Genomic DNA, 20,321 nt, shown 5'->3' with positions numbered 1-20,321 from the left:
AGTCTGACACTGTAGTTCTTACTTATTTCTGTATTTTTAGAAATGATTTTAGTTCACCTTTAAGTGTGACAATACAGTCCACTTACATTCTGACAAAGGCCACACAAGGGCATACTTATTGGGAAGAAATGTAAACTAATGTGTGACTGACTCTGTATTTGAAATTGACTGTTTAATCATTTGTAATTCTGCTTTATCAAGCTACTGCATGCGGCAAATCAGTAAGTTCATTTTCATTTGTCAAGGTCTCGAGACTCCCAGGGCCTTAACAAATGGGCTGTCCATTTTTCTTTGTCAGCTGAGCATAGTGGTCCTTAGCAGTAATTTCCTACAAGAAAGCTATGCAATCAGAAAACGCTGATATTCCTCAGAACTCAGTGGGGTATTTGTTTTTGTGGCATACCCATTAGAACTCTCACCAAAGGCCACTTGATAGGGGATAAGGTTGAGAGCAATAAGTAATCCTCTCGAATGCTGGAAACCATCAATTAAAACAAGAATATATAGCCTCAAGCAGAAGCTTATTAAATGTGCAATACTTTTCTTTTGAAATATGTCATAGTCCTCACACCTTTAGGCTCCTTGGCTAGTGAGGGTGTGGAATCTTTGGTAAAAAGGCTTCTGTGTATCATCTATTTTCACACATACCCCACCCTTTCTCCTTTGCTTTTCAGCTGAATTTATCCTCCCCCCGCAAAATGTTGACATTCACTGAAACAGGGGTGTTCAGGTAGCTCCTCTGGAAGAGCATGAGCTAGCTCATAAATGCCACTGGGGACTGGGTGACTTCACGCTGTCAGCACTAGCCCATTGAGCTGTTGCTGATAAGGGCTGTCAGGAATGGGTTCCTGTGAATCAGTGATGAGAACAGTTTAACTGGTGGCACATGCTGGGATGTCATTGTTCTCGGAACCATTAGAGAAAGGATGGTTAAGACTTTTCTGACTGTGGAGAACTCAGAATTGTAATCATGATGTCATACAAACTTACCTCTTTTCACTGACTTCCCTTTTTTCGTAATTTAAAAGGCATTTGGGTTTAAATTTTAAATTAAAAAAGCACAGGTTTATAGTTAACAATATACTTAGTAGTTATTCACTATAGCAGTTCAACATTTTCAAAGTGTTGAATAAACAGTAATTAACATAATTCCTTGACTGCGGAGTATGAGATGAATACATGCACTGAAATAAATACAGGATCATTGTGCTGTCTCTCTCGTAGAAATGAGTGACAGAGAGAGAGAGAGAGTGTGTGTGTGTTGGAGTTGAGGAGAAGATGGGCCCAAAGCTGCAATTTTCAATCAGGAAAAACGTCAGTTGAAATAAATAGAAGTCTCACCTTTGTAAAGAAATCAATATTGTATGCCATGCAACAATGATAACCAGAACTCCATATATTTTTTTAAAGCACCCTTAACAATTGTACAAATTAAACAGGGATTCAGTTCCTTTTACTAATCAAGCTAGTTTTGCTGATGGTACATTTTATATCTAGTCTAATCCTCCATTATTAATTGTGTTACAGAAGCATCTAGAAGTCTCAACTGAGGCGAGGTGTCATTGTGTTAGTTGCTGTACAATGAGATGGTAACAAACAATTCCTGTCCTGAAGACCTCAATATTTAAATAGACAAGCTAGACAATGGGTAGGAGAAAGGAAGCACTGTTACCACCATTTTACAGCTGGGTAGCTGAAGCACAGTTGTCCAAGGTTATACAAAGCTAGAAATTGAATTCAGATCTTCTGAGTTTCAGACTAGTGCCTTAACAATGCACCCAACCTTCTTGGTTCTTATATGGGCCCAAAACTGTGGTGTCTTAGCACCTAACTGACATGAAAGACAAAAAAAGGCACTGTCAAAAATCTTGAGTCTTTAGGTTTTAGCTGGGTTTGTGTTATTATTAACCTTAGGCAGAACGACTTTCATTTTTCTTTTTGAAACTTTCATTAGTTTGACTTCTGAGTCATGAATTTTGAATGGCACTTACTAAGTCTGACAAGACTAGTCTATAAAAAGTTTGATGGATCACTGGGTTGCATGCTTTCAAACCATTTTGAAAATAGAGGGAATGAAGAAATGTTTGCCTGTGTATTGCTGTGATTTTTGTAAATAACCTATTTTTAGACTATTAAGTGCTTGATACCTCTGTGATTTGTAAAGTAAAGCATTTCCAGAATTTTGTTGTTAGTTTGTAATTTTCTTTCTAGATATGCAAAATAATTACAATCCCTGAAGCTCAGAGCATGTACTGAAATGAATATCATGGTGGCTACAGTAGGGTTGCTACCGGTCAGGGTTTTACCCGGACAGTCCAGTTTTTGGCTTCTGTGTCTCAGGGCCATTTAGGGTTGCCATGAGTCCCCAGAATTTCCAGTTGAAAAGGGGACCTGGCAACACTAAATGGTAACCAGACTTTTGGTTCTGGTGCCGTGGGGTGGGGGAGGCATTGGGTCATTAACATGTGCTAGCCCCTGCTCAGCTGGGGCCACCTCCTACCTGTAGGCAGGTTCCTTGAGAAGATCCAGCAAGTGATGGGGGGAGGTGGAGACGAGTGAGTCATTGGAGCAGGGTGTTGAGGGAAGAGGTGGAGCAGGGGGCAGGGCCTCAGGGGACCAGTTACCAGCAATTAGAAAAGTGGCAACCCTAGTATTGCCAACCTGAACATTCAAAAATCATGAGCTAGGCCTACAGGTGCCAACTTCCAGGGTTGGCCTGGAGTCTCCAGGAATTAAAGATTAATCTTGAATTAAAGATTGTCATGTGATATCTCCAGGAATATAGCCAACCAAAATTGGCAGTCCTAGGTAGGCCCCAAACATGATGAGTCTAGGGTTTTTTGTGTAATATACTTTGGATTCTTTTTATCTATCTCTTTATTCTTTATATTTAGCTTTGAGGGGTCACACATTCAAGCTTTTCTCTGCTTCCAGGAGGGCTAGAAATATGCTTTTTTTTTTTTTTAAAAAAAAGTGAGTTTCAAATAATCACGAGTCTATAACGGAGGCTTTAAGAAAAACACCAAATATTGTGAGACTCACAATAAACTAGCTGATTTCACACCACCACACTTTAGACCAAAAAATGAGCACCACCATTATATTTCTACAGTGCACAGAACTAGATGGAATATCAGGGTTATCATCCTGACAGTACCAAGCACTGAAATTTTACTCTTACTGCTTTTGGATAGTTTTTATTGTCCTATAATCACATATAGACCTTATTTATGGAGTAAAATTATAGTCAGAATGTAGGAGCATTATTGTTTTATCTTTTTGTCGGTTGAAGAAACAAAACACACGATGATATATTTTATAGTGTGCTTTATTGCATAAAATAAAGCTAAAGCTCTTTTCACCTAGACAGAGAGAGTAAACTGAAATGCAGACAGTACTGCAGTGAAGGACAATACTCAAATGGCACAAAACACAGCTGCATTTGGCAGGGAGGGGAAAAATCCATGCCAAGGAGATATAGGGAACACCATCTCTTATGAAAAATTCCACATGATATTTAATGTCATACAAAACAGGCAGTCTGATCTCCATGCAGCAAAGAACTCAGAAGTGTAACTAGTATTCAATTGTGCATGCTTGTAATATTTTTGCATTTTGGGGCTAGCTAGTGAGCACACCTTAAATGCTATAATTGCTATTTTTATTTTTATTCTTGAATGTTTTTGTTATATTCATTTTGCTATATAGCAGTGCTTCTCAAACTTTTTTGTACTGGCGACCCCTCTGAGTATGACTCCCTCTTATAAAACACATTTTTATATTTAAAGTAATATTTGTATGTTTGTTAATATCTCTTTTCCCAGCAGACTTACTAGCTAGCTGGAAGGCATGTATTCATGACCCCAGCATAATAACCTCACAACCTCCTGACAGGTCAGGAATCCCAGTTTGAGAACCCCTATTATATAGCATTCCTGTTGCAATATGGGTGCACTCCAGTGATTTAAATAACTGTAAATTCCCAGTAACAAAGAAAGTATAACCTTGTGAAGGGCCATGCTTTCAGAAAACCATGTCTAAATTGTGTGTAAGAAGAGACTGGGCACATAAGTGCTGATGTGGGATACATGTGTCTTTCAGTGGTCCCTGGAGCCCCTGCTTCAGTGGTACCCTTTGAAGGAGTTCCAGTAGAAATTCATAGTCAGCTCAGCATGACATTCCCACCTGGCTGCCAATTAGGTCCATATGATCCTAGCTTAGGGTGACAGATAGCAACTGTGAAAAATTGGGAGGGGAGTGAGGGGGCAGTAGGTGTCTATATGAGACAAAGTCCTGAATATCATGACTGTCACTATGAAATCAGGCCATCTGGTCACCCTGTCTTAGCTAGGCTTCACACAATAGAGAGAAGCTGGATTAGTTCCACTGGGAGAGTTGGGGGTGGCGGGGAAGGGGGAGAGAACTTGAGACAGGTTTTGCTGACTGGAAGTCAGGACGTGGTGCTGTAAGGAAACATAAGACATACCCTGTTTGTTGATTTCTTTATTGATTTTGTGATGGAAAGAATACAGCCAAGAATGTCTCAGTTTTGTTAACTAGCATCCACCCCCACCCCACCACAATAAACCTGAATCTCCAAAAAGGTTTTCTGTGTGTGAGTGTTTTAAACCTGAGTCACTGTCGAAGACTCCAGATTCCCAGCTTGTGATCCTGGTAATTGTGTATGCAAACATCCCATTGCACAGGTAGTTATCCATTTTGTGGATTTCACTACATGTGTAGTCACATTTTGTGTGCACTCATATTTTAGGCATCTGCTTTGTATTTCAAATCCTTTTGGAGCTGCATTTTAATTCTTCATATTGTTTTTTTCTATGCTAAAAATGGCTATGCTGATAGTTGGCAGAAATGACCGATTTCACTATTGTTTATTTTGTTTATTTACCTATATATTTAAAAATGTTTTTGGCACGTATCTTGTTTATGCTTTTGTGGTTTAGACCAGGAATTAGATTAAATTATTAAATAGCTCATCTTATGACAAAATGCTGGCTTCCTAAAGATCCCCTGATCTGCTTACTTATTGCTCCAGTAAAGGATCTACATTTTAAACAGAAAGATTCATTAATTTCTTTTTTATTATTAGCAGCAAGACTTGGTGTTGCACATTATTGGAAAAATGTGACCTCCTCCTATGGAATTGTGGACCTCCTCCTATGGAATAGTAAAATCTGGACTTTCCTTGTAATGGAAAAAATTTCACTCCAAGATTTTAAAATTTTATAAGAGACACTGGGCTTATCTGTGATTCACCAGTTTTAAGCCAGTGTAACATGTCCTAAGTGGTCTAATAAATGCCTACTTTCATATACTAGCTACTGAATTTCTTACTATAATAATAAAAAGATGCAGTGAATTGCCATTATTCTCCTATTTGTGACTCTAGTTTTACTTTTATTTCTGTTCATTGGTATTCCTTTGGGCTTGTCGCGACTACCAGGGTAAGTCGACCTAAGTTATGCTACTCCAGGTACATGAATAACGTAGCTGGATTCGACATAGCTTAGGTGGATGTACCGGGGTGCCTTCACTGCATTGAGTTGATGGGAGACGCTCTCTGGTCAACTTACCTTACTCTTCTCTGAGAGCTGGAGTACTGGCTTCACTAGACCGGCTAACTTGATCCCTGCTGCATCGATTGCAGCAGTGTCAATCTCCCCGTAGTTGAGACGGATGCATTTGTTAGGACCTCTGACAAACTGTGAGCTTCCTGACACAGAAATCAGCAACCAGTCTGAAGACAAATATGAAAATCAGATTCAGCTATCAAAAATGGTAATTAAAGGGTCAAAACTCAGCCAGGGCCAGTGTAGGAAGAAGAGTGAATCCCATCTGTTCAGCTGTCTCATTGCAAAGATTCACGTTTCTCAGCATAGGAGATCATGAGCAAGAGGTAGTGATCAGGTGGTAATTGATACTATCAGTGTACTCTTCTTGCTTGTATGCACACTGCCGGCAGGAGGAGCTCTTGCTGTGCTGTTTGTCAGTGACACAGGACAGTAGCATCAGGGAAGGTGACATGTAAAGCTGGATGAAAAATAAATGCCTATTTTCCCAAAGCCATTGGCAGTTGTTTTAGTTATGAAGTGTGTGAAACTGACCCTTTTAATTATTTCCTATTTTTCCCTCCAAAAAAATCCTTATGGAAGCAATGATGATTATGCTTGGATGACGTTTATCAAATTTTTCTCGTGTGCTGAAAATCTGGATTTCAATAAATAAAAAAGCACAGGAATGTTTTAGAGTGAAAAAAAGAAACAATGCACAGTTTTTTATTATTTTAGAAAAAAAGGCAAATTTTCAATTGGAAAAAAAAATCTATTCTTTCAAAACATTTTGACAAGCCCTATCCCTCTAGTTCAGAATTGCTTGGTGGTATAGACATTGCACCGACTACTTTGGCCAGCTACTTAGAGATATTTAGGTGCCTAACTCCCATTCATTTCAATAGGAGTTAAGCACTTTTGAGGATCTGGCTGTCAAGAGTAACTCAGGAGTGTGGGTACCAACCTCAGGCAGACTGTTAAGAAGCAGGACACAGACCCCAAATTGGTAGAGAGTTCCATACTTAGATTTCACCAACCATCAGATGTGAACTCCTCAGGCACTACAGCAGTCTTAACATGGAGTCACAGACAGTCCCCTTGGGTACTCTATCTTGCCCTCACAAAGTCCAAGCAGCATAAACATGCAGGTCCCTCTTGTCAAGGACTTTTTCCCCTTCTCCCACAGTTCAAGTTCATGGAACGAGTCCACCTGCATGTCTCCCCTTCATGGGTGGGTGCGTGTGTGTGGGGAGCAAGCAACAAAGTCTTTGTTCTTTGATATTTCACAATGACTCATTTGGTTTCAGTAGGGCCTTCTTGGTGGGTAGGACCTAATGCCTTCTGTAGGAAGCCAGCATTTTACATTAATTAATGCACCTTTCCTGTTTGAGGACTTACACAATTACAGAGGATTACAATGCAAATACTTAATATAACCTTATAACATGGGGTACAGATGTAGTAAGTGAGATTAAAATTTGCAACATCCTACAAGCATTTCATAAAGACTAAACACATTCTTACAAACGTAACACCACTTTTAACAGTACTAACATAGGGGAGCCAGACTGGTGTCCAGCTATGCATTGGTCAGTGTTCGGCTGAAGCCTAGGGACCTTGGCATGAGTTGGCACCTGCCAATGTCCCACTGGCCCTTCCTTTGTGCCTTTTGCTTTCTCGTGTTATTTGAGACTGGGCCACTGGTGCCCACTTTCAGCCCCGCTCTGCCCTGAGGCCCTACCCCACTCCACTGCTTCCCACAATGCCCCACCATTACCCCACCTCTTTCCACCCCCGCTCTGCCCCTCACCCCCGAGCACACCTTTCCTCGCTTTGCCTCTTCCTACCCCCACTTCTCCCCCCCCCCAGTGCCTCCCGTCCATTGCCCAAAAGCTGATTGGTGGCAGGCGAGAGGCACTGGGGGGAGGGGGAGCAGCTGATCAGTGGGTGGCCTTTGGGTGCTGGGCACCTACTATTTTTTTCCCCGTGGGTGCTCCAGGGCTGGAACACTCGTGGAGTCTGCGCTATGAACTGGGCTAATCCCGGCTTCATGCCTGCTCTCACGCCTTTCTAGTCTGCCCCCCACTCCCATTTCCGTTAAATTATACGGAATAGCATGTGGCAAAGTGTCAGATGGTGCTCATTATGCTGGGACTACACATGATGCTGGATAAAAGGATTTTGGGACCCTCTGCACTATGGCAATTGGGGGGCCTCCCAGCTTCCCTGCCTGAGGGGTGGGTAGGAGGCCACAGCGTGTGGAGGTGCACAGGTCCTGCCCCCATGGGTGGGAGCATTGGGGAGGGAGTTCAGGTCCTGCCCCTGGGAGGGGGGCAGTTGGGTGAGGGAGGGGTTGGAGAGTGAGCCCAACTTGCACACTGACCCCCTCAAGGGCTCCTGTGCTGCAGGGTTGACCAAGCTCCCTGATCTGGGCCATTGGCTCTTGCCACAGCGTGAAGGCGGGGCCCTCTACTCATGATGCCCCCTTTCCTGGCCCTGGCTTGATTAGTGTGTGTGTGTGTGGGTTGTTCCCTCTCTTCTGCTCCCCCGCCCCATTCCTCCAGCGGTCAGGGGCTCCGCTGAGACAGGAACCCCAGTGCACATTGATTCCTTTACACAGAGCCCAAACATCATGTAATTTCTTTGCCAGGCCATCTGTCAAGTCATATTTAGGGATGCCAAGGCATTAGATTTCAAAGGAAAGCTGTCACAATGGTAAGATTTTGTGACATCTTGCATGCCATGAAAAGAAAGTGGCACACACCTTTGTTTGTGATTTGTAAGTGGAAATCCCAATTAAGTGGACATGACTTAGCTGTAGTGGGTTGAGGGTAGCAGGTGGGTTCCATGAGACAACCAAAAGTGATGGTTATCACCGCCTATTCATGACACTGAGGCAAAAAGTACCAACACTATGAAAGCAGACTACAACGTTGTACAACGTTCATACAACGTTGTACAACGTTCATACAACGTTGTCTGAAAGCAGACTACAACACATTTAACCATATCTAATAGCCCACTTTCCCCATCTCTCTACTCAGTAAGGTCTGAATTTGTAAAGGATGAAAAGGCCTTTTATATTAAGTGTAATAGTAGAAAACTAAAGGCACTGATTTGCGTGTCTACTCTGGAACAGAGGAAATGCTCTAGCCAAAATATATTTTGATTAATGAAATAATTAAAAAGCAGTTTGTGATAACAGGATGGTGAATAGCCCTTTTTTTGTGTGAAAAGCTATAAATTCATATTTATTTCTTGTCCATTATAAGACAAGACACTCACCTTCCTTTGGGTTCTCTGACAGCCATCTTAATGGACTAGAATGGTTTATAAAGATCAACATCTCCAGCCGTCACTGCTTTACATCTCTAATCTGACCAACTATTAACCATATTGAAAATGCACGAGAGTTTGAAAGGAGAAAATGCAGAGAGAGTCATGTTCTTTCACTGCATTCACTTATCACCTAGGATATATTTACACTGCAATTCCAGGTGTGATTGCTGGCTGGCTAGGCATGCATGCAAGCTTTAATCTGGCTCGCGTGGCTCAAAATAGCAGTGAAGACGTGGCAGGATTGCGAGCGTGTACCCACAGTTCTGGGAGAGCGTGGACAGCCCAGGCTGAAGCCTGTGCCACCATGTCTTCACTGCTATTTTTAGCTGTGCTTCTTAGATTAAACTAGCGTGAATAAACCTACCTGGGCTGCAATCACACCTCCAGCTGCAGGGTAGACATAGCCTTTGGGACACTCCTGTACAATACAATTTAAAAGGTCATGTGGTAGTAACACAAGCGGTGGGACTTTGTCTTCAGATTTTTCCAGAATATCCATTCTGGAAACAAATCTATCTTGTTAATATTAAATCCCAAACATAATAAGTTTGTTACATGAATCAGTCAATATTTCCTTTCCATAATTAAATTGTACTATTGCATTTGAATGCAATAAACTTTTGTTGCCCTTGTGGTTAATACTATTCCATAAAATTGTCAGCATAAACACAGTCTTTTTTTATGCTTTACCCAATTGCCTTTCAAGCTTGCTGGGCTCACCATTTCTGGAACTCTGTTTACATGTTTAATATTTGATAGCCAAATGAATTACATGAATGCTTTGGTTTTACTGCTTGTGAAGATAATTTTAATCAATAAATGGGAGCCAGCTAAATGAGATAATTTGTTTTCAGTCTGTCTTACTATTTTCATACTTGGTGAGTTTATTTTTCCATTACCACTCCTTCTCATATCCTATATTACCATTCACTAATATTTAGAAGAGGTTTTCTTTTCTTCCATCAGTTAGCCAGTGATATCCTAGCCACCACCAAGCGCATTATGAAGGAAGTTCTATTTTATCTGCATTTTTACAACACTGTACAGATAATTCTCCTTACCACACCACCATCTCATAAAAGAGAGATTGCTAAAAGGAGTCATCCTCAGTTGTTCAATACGACTTTGTCCAATAGCAAAATTGCCATTCCACTACATAAAAATATGAGTGGCAAAGAGCAGATGCTGTTTGAACGGTTTCCCAATTACCTGATAAAATGCATGAATTGCCCCTCCAGACTGACACTGGAAATGTGCTGCCAAGGTAGAACTATATTAGAATTTCCACTCCTATCAGTGATGACATCTCTCCATTCCCTGACCCAAATCCTGTGTATCCCATAGTGTTTGAAAATAACCTATATAACATTGCTCACCAGGAGGTGGACAGACCTTAGTAACACCAGCATTTGAAATCTTTATACTATAGACAAAAATCAATGGAAAGGGTGACTTCCTAGGTTATTTTTTCTCTGAATATTAATTTCAGGATCCATTCTTTAGAAGATTGGAATTGAACAAGCTAATGAATGCCACGTTCTGAGTGCTACCTTGGCAGGTGCAACAGGTTCCACTCACCACACTGGTGCCTCCTGATGGCTGTCTTGGGGATTAGTTCCAAAGGTCAATACACCCTCCCGATTGTGCACCACCCGCTGTCACTTCTGCTCCTGGACCCACATGACTCCAAGGATCACGGCATCCTCTTTATGACACAGCACTCCAGACATGTCACAATCTGTGCTTCCCCTTCCAGGGGAGGTGGGGGGTGGAGGAAGTGCTGCAGTCCAACTCTCCTGCCACTTCTCCAGTGGCAACTGTAGCCAATTGTCTGGTCACTTCCCTGCAGCCTCAGCACCCTCTTTACCCTTGCCTCACGGTCTCAGTCTGCAAATCCCAGCAGCCAGCCAGGAGCTCCCTTTAGTTCCCCCAGTCCCTGCTAGCAGCACTGCTCTGTCCAGGGTGCTAGCTTCTTTCTGCCTGCCAGGCATCCAGTTCTCCCTCCTTAAGCTCCAGGAAGTAACTACCCTGCTGTGCCCTGCAGCTCTTCTTATATGGGCCTGCCAGGCCCCAATTGGTTGTTCCTTGTAGCCCCTCTCCTATTGGTTGCTTTCTCTGCAGCCTCCCTATTAATCTCTTGGAGGCCAGTGTGGGGCCAATGCCCCATCACAACATGAAAGAGATTGTGATGGTACCTGCTAGAGGTTCTCCAATAGTACTACACGAGTTTGTACCAATGACACAATCTGGTTTAACTGAAAACAGATCAGGTAACATAAATTGGGTTTCTGGGTACATTAGCCTCACTCTATATGTAAAGCAATCTCTGAAATAGGGATGCTGTGTCAGTGGCAGGTGTGTGTATTTCTTTCTCACGTTCAGTATGATGATGCAGGTTCCCTACTGCATTTAAGGTATGCTAGATTTACATTGGCTGGCTGGTCAAAGTACAGCCTGAATTGTGCTCTTGGCCAGATCACTGATGACAACAATGCCAGTGCTGTTCTGTGGCTGTTCATGAAGGGGTACACTATGTCTTTGCCTTACTCACCTGAGCATGGTAATAAAAGGGAGCAAATCCCTTACCTAGACTTGACTTGGTCTAGATCTTATATTCAGTGTGGAGCACCAGTCTCTGTTTGCTGGATGCTCCTCACTACAAACAAGTGGGGGGAAAGAGCTGAAGGGAGGAGCAGGGTCTTTGTTCCATCCTTCCAACTTGCACCTGATTAGCCTCTCTGGTCAGCAAGGAGAAAAGTAACCTGCATCCTTTTAAGGGCACCAGCAACTTCCTTCCTGCCCATCCCTGAGCAAGAGACAAACAGGGTAGGAACAGCGCAGAGCAGTTGTAGCTATAATATGGCTATTAATGCTACATTTATATCACAATGATTTGTTCAGTGAACTTCTGAATTTCAATCTGGGTTCTGCCAAACAACTCGCCACATTGCCTGACAAACCCCAAACTTGGGCTCTGAGACTCACCCCTCTCGCTGGGTTTCAGAGCCCAAGAAGGAACATCTACACTGCTATTTTTAACCCTGTATCACGAGCCTGAATCAGCTGACCTGGGCTCTGAGGCTCATGGTTGCAGATTTATTTATTTTTCAGTTTTAACAGTATTTCTTTGGGCTTGCAATCAGCCTGGTGTCATTGTTGAATTTCCACCATTGACCATTGTTTTGCACCACTTGTACGAAGTGACTTCACTCTATTTTCAGTAATACAAAATCAATTAGCTAGGCACAAACAACAGTATCACAACTATATATTTCCACCAAACCTACCATAAAAAGTCAATGGTCCCAAGTTAGTGGGCCAAATCTAACTTATGCTGAGTAGGTCCAGACTCAGGAAATAGTTCTTTTGAAGTCAGTGGGACTACTCAAGCAATATGGTCCTGCTCAATGTGAGTATGGGTGGCAGAATCAGGCTCTAATTTAGGATTTTCTTTAGCATCCTGTGATGGGGTGGGGTAGACTGCCATCCAGTGCAGGGTGAGTTCACCCCATCCTTCAAGCTGCCCTCAGTCTTCAAGCTGGCTGTGAGACCTAAGGGCAGGAGTCCATAGAGATGCCCTGATCCACAGGGCTTTAAGGCCTACTGGCCAGAGTCTATGGAATCTCCTTGCTCCACATGGCAATAGGGTCATGTGACCCACATCTGGTGGATAGCCCTTTTCTGCTGGGCAGTAAGGCCTAGTCCATATGGCCAGAGACCATATGGGTATCCCGGGGTTTGCTGGGCAGTAAGGCCTAGTGGCCAGAGTCAATAGAGATATCCTGCATCTACAGGACAATAAGGGATAGCGTCCAGAGTCATTAATGATCCACTGGGTTCACCGGCATCCAGGTCTAGCAGCCTGAGTTGATAGATACCCCTCTGGGCTGTATGGCCTAGCAGCCAGAGTCCATAAAGTCACACTCCAGGAGGGGCTGTATGGCCTACCGGTTGGAACCAATAGGGTCACCTTCTGGGCATGGCTTATGACCTAGCTGCCAGCATCAATGGAGATACCCCTCCGGGCATGGCTGTATGGCCCAGTGGCCAGAGTCCATAAAGTCACACTCCGGATGGGGCTGTATGGCCTAGCAGCCAGAGCTAATAGGGTCACCTTCTGGGCACAGCTGTATGGCCTAGCAGCCAGAGCTAATAGGGTCACCTTCTGGGCACAGCTGTATGGCCTAGCAGCCAGAGCAATAAAGTCATCCTCTGGGTGGGGTTGTACGGCCTAACGGCCAGAGTCAATAAAGTTGCCCTCTGAGCAGGGCTGTATGGTCAAGCAGCCGCTTGGGGGGACAGGGGGGAGGTATTGGCCACCACCCAAGGGGTCGGCCAGGTAGGGGGACCCGGGCCTTCCCTGCTCCACTGGGTCCCAGCCCAGAGCCCTTGCAGTGGTGAGTGAGTCCACCATTGAGTCAGTGGGGATTCGTCCACAACACGCTGACTGGCCGCGGGACAATGGCTTGTCCTCCCCGGGCTACTTCCTACCTTGCCACTCCGGTCTGTGACCTGTGCATCTTTGGGGGTCTCTGGGTTCTTTGGCTGGTGCAACTTCCTGTAGCTTGGACCTCCCTGGGGTGTCCACAGGTAGCTGGGTGTCTGTGTGGGTCTCGGCGCCTCTGGCTTCTATGATCCGGGGCTCCAGTGGTTCCCAGGCAGGAACCAGCAAGGAGCATCCTACCTCTCCGGTGGTCAGCCCAGACTGAGCCAGGCTGCTCCCTCTTATACTGCTGCTACACTTGGAGAGTACCCATTGGGGAGGTGGGGGCGTGGCTTCCTCTACTCACTGTGAGGCATTAATCCTTCTCCCTCCAATGTGGGGTGAGTTCACCCTGTCGCACACCTATTAGCCTAGTTTCTAAGCACAACTTTGCTAATGTGTAAATCAGGGCAATTCGTCTGAGGGTTAATACATTTCTACATACATAACTGAATAGTCAAAGATGCCAGTTTGTAATAAATTAAAGTGACCGGTTATATCCTCCACTGTGTAAATCTGTGTAGCTTTGTTGAAGCCAGTAGAGCTATGTTGATTTGCACATCTGCAAGTTTGTATGAAGTTTTCTTGTCAGTATCAGGTTTGCAACATTGCGGTTGCTTAATGGAAGAAGAAAACATATTTTTGCATTGTTTACCACTTGGACAGCAGCAGTTTTGTGCCATCTAGTGGGTAATTGATAGAATATACCAGATGTATATTCAAAACAGAATACAAATATATCACAGGGCCACTTAGCTCCTCATCACTTTGTTCCTTAGCAAAGTGACTGGATAGCTAATGTAAATCCTTTAAATTATTTCCCCTTTTGAAAAGTTTGGCAGTTATACCTAAATATGGACTGAAGCAGGAGGCAGAATTTTAATACACATGTGTGCGCACGTACACACACACACACACACACACACACACACAGAGTTACTGTGGCAGAGTGCAGTCCTTGGAGCTCTCCTTTTTGTGGCATTGCAGGTGTGCCATCCTCAGTTCCCTTTTAGTTCCCCCCATAACTTGTTTGCATCCTGAAGTAGTTAAAGTAATAGTCCCCTTCCTGGGGTTCAATTTATTAAGTCCATATAAAAATAGCCTCCTCTGGCTCCCCAGGTCCAAACCTTCCCCCAGTTAAGAGATTCCAAAGCATTCCTTTGTGGGGCTGCATGCTGCTTCCCTCCAGTGAAGGAATTCCATAATTTTCCTTCTTGGTGCTGTGCTATAGGTCAAGCCAACTTTCCTAACAAACCAGTAACCAAGTTCCAGCCCTGTTTCACAGAGCTCCTTTTCTCTCCCCTGGAATCAGTTAACAACTGAATGCCTTAAATGCTGGCAGAACTTAAGAGAATCCATGGATATGACCCATAAGAGTAAAAAAGTGTGGTTGATGATATGTAGACTCCCCAGCAATACAAAGACAGGTGGATATTTCAACATCTTGGCTGATCAGATTGCCCATCAAATGCTACTCAATGGGAAGGTTAAGTGGATCACTACCAAATGGTCATCACTTTGGCAAAAACCCCTTGGTACTTCAAGCAATCTCAGTCCTACAGTGCCCTTCTCCATGGAGAAATTGGACACTGGCATCAGTGCCCTAGAAACAGGCCAAGATGAAAACAGGGAAATCAACAGGCCTAGATGACATTCAAAGTGAGCAGATCAAAAATTTCAGCCCCCACATATGCAAGTAGCTCCTGAGTGTGTTCAATACCTGTCAAGATACCAAAAATTTGGCAAAAAGCTGAGATAGTGGCCCTTATGAGGAAAGGAACCATCTGACCCAAAAAACTTTTGCCCTAACTCACTCATGTGTGATATTTTAAAATTATTTGAGTGACTACTCAAGTTATTGAACCACTTCTTATCAACAAACAGCCTGGCTTTCACCTGGGTAGGTCATGCACTGGACAGCTTCTGAACTTCCCAAAAACATATCAGAGATGGATATAAAAGGAGATTGACTCTATCATAGGCAGCTATGAGTTAAACACCGCTCCTGCAATCAATCATTGTGGGCTCCTTCATAAGGCACTCACGGTAATGTAGACCCCGGACTTCACAAAACTTTTGTTTCAGATGGAGATCTACATAATACAGACCATACTGGAGAACAGAAGATTCTTTGTGAACTTTGGTTTCAAACAGAGCTGATGGAGATGACAGAAGAACAGCCTCCCTCAAGGTAGTGTCTTAGCACCTACATTATTCAACATCTATACAGTGACCAGCCAAGCTACCCTGGCACTAGGTACTTTATTTATGCAAATGATCTGTCCATCAACACACAACACAAGCAGTTTGGCACATTAGAGAGTACTCTGATGAATGCATTTAACATCCTAGGCAAGTACTATGTAGCCAACCAACTGCATGCAAATACAGATAAGATGCCAGTCAATGCGCTCCATCTCAAAAACTGAGAGGCCAAATGTGAACTCAATATCAGCTAGCTTGGGATGAAATTTACTCATTCCATAAATCCCATATAGTTTGGTGTGACTCTCGACCACACACTGTTCTTTAAAGCCTTTGTTGAGACAGCTAAAGCCAAGGTTAGGATATGAAACATTCTCAGCAAGCTGGTTACATCAAAGTGGGGTGTAGATCCAGCCACTCTGTGATCAACAGCACTGGCTACTCCTTTGCTGAATACCTCTGTGCAGTGAGGGCACAGTCTCCTCACTCAAAGAAGGTAGACCATGTACTTAACACCGCCTGCTGCTATCTTACAGGATGCCTTAAATATTACTTCTCCTGATATATGCCAGGAAGTTGCTAGTAGAATCAAGCACTCAAGGCAATGCACAGATCCGTCCGCTATGTGATATAATACAAATGCTGAGTTAGCTGAAGGCACGACAAAGTTTTCTTGTCACCTTTAAACCTCCAATATTGTCACCCAAACAGACTAGGGTTCAGCTATGGCAAACAGGAGTAGAGAATGACTCTGTAGCCTGTGCACTCTCGCTCCCCTCAGTCGAGCACTGACACCCAGTGCCGATCAGCCCTATATCAGGACTATATGGCACTGCCTCAATCAAGTCCACGTTGGAACTGACCAGTCTAGAGAAGTGATGATCAAGTGGGACTACATCGCTGGCCTTATTGCCTGGGATTGTGGCAGAGTTCCTCAAAGCGTGAAGCATCTGCCTGCGGTGCAGTTGCTTGAGCGCAATTGCTCTTCTAGTGGCCTGTGGTAGAGTGCAATGATCCAGAAATCGCATGGGCCTGATGTGGTGGGAAGCAGCACGAAGACATGACCAAAAAAAAAAGAAAGAAACTAACTGCTAGATTTTATCCTGTTCAGGAGTTAACTCCCTGCTTAACACAGGGCACCATCCTCCAGCTTGGTCTGCTGCTCTCTTAAACACCTATTCCCTTAAAGGGGCCATGTCATGGAACAGGATTGGCTGGCCCTGAGCCCTTAAAGGGACCAGATCACCCTGTTCAGTTACAACCAACTAACCATGTTTAAAGAACATTACTAAGGCTGCAAAGTCAAAACATTTCAGTGAGAGTTAGATGCCGAAACACCTTGGAGGATTTGGGCCTCTGTGGCAGAGCCAGAGATATAATCTAGTTCTCCAGCGAAGCAGGAGACTGCCATCGTCATGAGAGCAACCCCTCTCTTCCTGCAATCCCCTGCCTCATTCACTGCACATCTTTCAACCCATGCCTCCCAGTGTGTGCAATAGGTACATGCCTTCCCACCTCTGGAACAAACAAGACAGGGGACCCACAGCCTCCTTCACGACACAACCCTGATTCATCCCCAGAGCAGGTCCATCCACTGCACTGAATAAGCCAGGGGTCCTGTGGAAAACACAGTATGTGATTGTGTAACTGAAGACTGCATCGCAATGAGTATGCACAAGGTTGTCTCCCCTGAGTCAGCCTTTTGTTCTCTCTGAATTTGAAGCAGATGGCTTCTTTCTCTGTGCTGCCTAGGCATCAGCAGAAAGAGTTGCTGAGAGTCCAGGAGAGACAGGCTCCCTGATGTCAATTCTGGTGCAGAGCCTGGAGCAGCCATTACAGGGACAGTGCTCATCCCATAGCCCTGGGCTGCAGCATGCTCACTTGCTTTGTGGGATGGCACATGTGCAGTCAGGTCAACAATAGGAGCTGTGGAAGGTTCAAGCATGCTCACTGTGCATGGAATCTTTGGAGATTTTAGCTAATTTTCTAAGTCTCTACTGAGCCTGTGTGCACTGCTACTTTTCAAAGGCTTATTACTTGGCCAAATTTGTATGGATTTTCACAGGCCTGGCAAAAGGCACAAAGGCCAACCCCTGGCAAATTTCAAGTCCATGATCCAAAGCATCAGGGCACAAGAGCTTTTCCAAAAAAAAAAAAATCATCAGAATTTTTTTAACACAGATAAATCATTGTATTTTTTGGTAGCCTCATTCTCAGAAGGGCTGAATCATTTTGTCTGAAATATTTCCCCCCACATCAGCCTGAGGCGGGTACTCAGCATGGGAAATTTCAGCCCCAGTGGTTAGATTTTGGCAAAGTTATAAGCAACTGGAAAAAAAAAGAGTCTTATAATAGGAAGTGGTGGGCAACTGAAGAAGAGCTCTGAGTAGCTTGAGAGCTTGGGTCTTTCCGCAACAGAAGCTGGTCCAATAAAAGATATTCCCTCACCCAGCTTGTCACTTTAATAATACACATTCTCAGGGGGGAAAAAGTCAGTAAGGCTGAGACTGCCGATCAGTAATTTAAGGATTAAAATAATATATGAGGCTGTTGTGATTTAAAAAAGAAATAAATAAAGCAAACAAAACCTCCACCATTAGAAAGCCCAGAAATTCAAGAGCTAAGATCAAACTTAAAGAAACCCCAACCTTTGGAAGTGTAGGAATGCATAAAGGTCACCCAAGCAACCTTATCTCTATGCCCATAAACAGAGCTGGCTGACCCTGCCTCTTGAGCTGGAAAAGAGAGATCAGCACGCAGAGGCCCTCTGTGCGCAGAGACCCACAGGGCACAATCTGGCCCATCGTTTGGGTTACACATTTGGTATCTGTTGAGGTCAGTACTATTCCTCATACTAACAACCTTTTATGGCCATCTGGATTGCTAGCTAGAGCTTACTGCTCCAAAGACTGTCACCCTTCCTGGGAAAATGGTTGACTAAATTCTTGCTTTGTCTTTGTGGTTTTTGTTTTGTTTTGTTTTAAATAAATGAAGACTGTGTTCTCAAGTACTAAGCAGTACTGCCAACCCCAAAGGTTAAAAAAATCACTCAGACCCTGAAATTCATCAGACTGGCCCCAAAGTGATGGGATTTAAAAAAGATTTTATTGTGTTTTCATTTTATCTTTTGATCTCCACCTCCTCCAGAGAGAGAGTGTGTGAATTAGCATTACCAAACATACCCAAATTTTTAAACTGATTTTGGTCCCTGCTGCAGGAGGTCTTGTCTCCAACTCCCCATCAGTTCTCTCCCCCGCCCACACCTATCCAACCTCTCCAGCCACCGCTCCCTTTCCCCCATCGATTCTGCTTCCCCAACCTCACCAGTGCACCCCCATGGCTCTTCACTTGTCCATCTCTCCCAGGCTGGGGGGAAGGGAGCAGCTCCATCTTCACCCTCCTCAGACTGAGCGTTACAGGGGAACACTTATGGCAGCTGATTTCCAGTGGCTTTTCTGAATTCTAAGCCCAGATTCTGACTGAATTCCTTGAAGCTTGGAGTGGTCAGGTGAGGGTCTTCCCCCAACAATGGCTTAAAGATATTTGGGGTATGTCTTCACTGCAGAGTTAACCTGGGTGACTGGCATCAGGGACTAAGCACCTGGGTTAGCCGAGCCTGGGTGTGAGCAGCCACACTATAAATCCATCTCAGAATTAGGGTCCCCAAAGGAGCTGCACTCACCTGTGTGTATCACTAGGACTTCAGGGGGGCACATCCCAGGCTTCTTGTGCTGCAGCAAGTTGAGCCACTCCATGATTCTTCCCATTGATTTGTGGGAAAACCTCTGTCCTTTGGGCACATGGGGGTAATTATGAGAAGGCACTGCTGGGCTAGTCACACTTGAGTTGTTTAGTCTGTCTCCTCTCTATAAAGTGGGTGGGTTACCAACCTGAGTGAATTCAGCACAGGGGCTTTAGCCTATACCCCAGGGCAGCCCAGCTAGCCCAGGCATAAAACACCAACACACTAGGCCGGAGGGTTTGTGTGTGTAGGGGAGCTGGGTTAGGGGCAACACCCGAGTTAATTCTGCAACGAAGACATGCCCTTGGGTACTACAAATCTAGGGCTCAACATCAGGCCATCACCAGCAGATCTTAAAGTTGAAGTATTACTAGCCTACACCCATTTCTTTATGAACATTCACCTAGGTCATGAGATGCTTGTGACCAAGTCTTGCCTCAGCATAATCAAAAGCACAATTAAAAGCTATACTTCTCCATGCACATGGGATGCCAAATTTTGTTTAAAAGATGCTATTTAAATCATATTAGATGCTGACACTATGCTCAGCACAGTACAGGACACAAAAATACAATCTCTGCCCTAAAGATCATACAATGTAAATGAGAGACATAGAAAAACCAAGGCAAACTGGGTAGCCCAGAGGAAGTCATTAACTTATATTTTTATAATTATTATTATTGTGTATATTGTGGTAGCACCCAAAGCCTCCATTCAGTTCTGTTGTGATGGGCACTATACAGTTTTGTTTGTCATGAGCTATCACTGCTTTTCCAGTCTGACGTGGGGGTGGACAGTGAGTGTGAGGGTTTCACTGGAGAAATGAATCTTGTACACCCAAAATACTAATTGTGAAAAATAAGAATAAGCCTCTCTCTCTTCATCTCATGTTTGTGATGCCTTTCCATCCATTCCAGGATGCGTCAAGAAGGTTGAAAGTTTTCATTTTTTGAAGCACTAGAATGATCAAGTCTTGTCTTTCCTA

Source organism: Chelonia mydas, chromosome 3 (genome assembly GCF_015237465.2).
Source record: "Chelonia mydas isolate rCheMyd1 chromosome 3, rCheMyd1.pri.v2, whole genome shotgun sequence".
Taxonomy (NCBI): Eukaryota; Metazoa; Chordata; order Testudines; family Cheloniidae; genus Chelonia; species Chelonia mydas.
Note: the sequence above shows the minus strand (reverse complement) of the source record.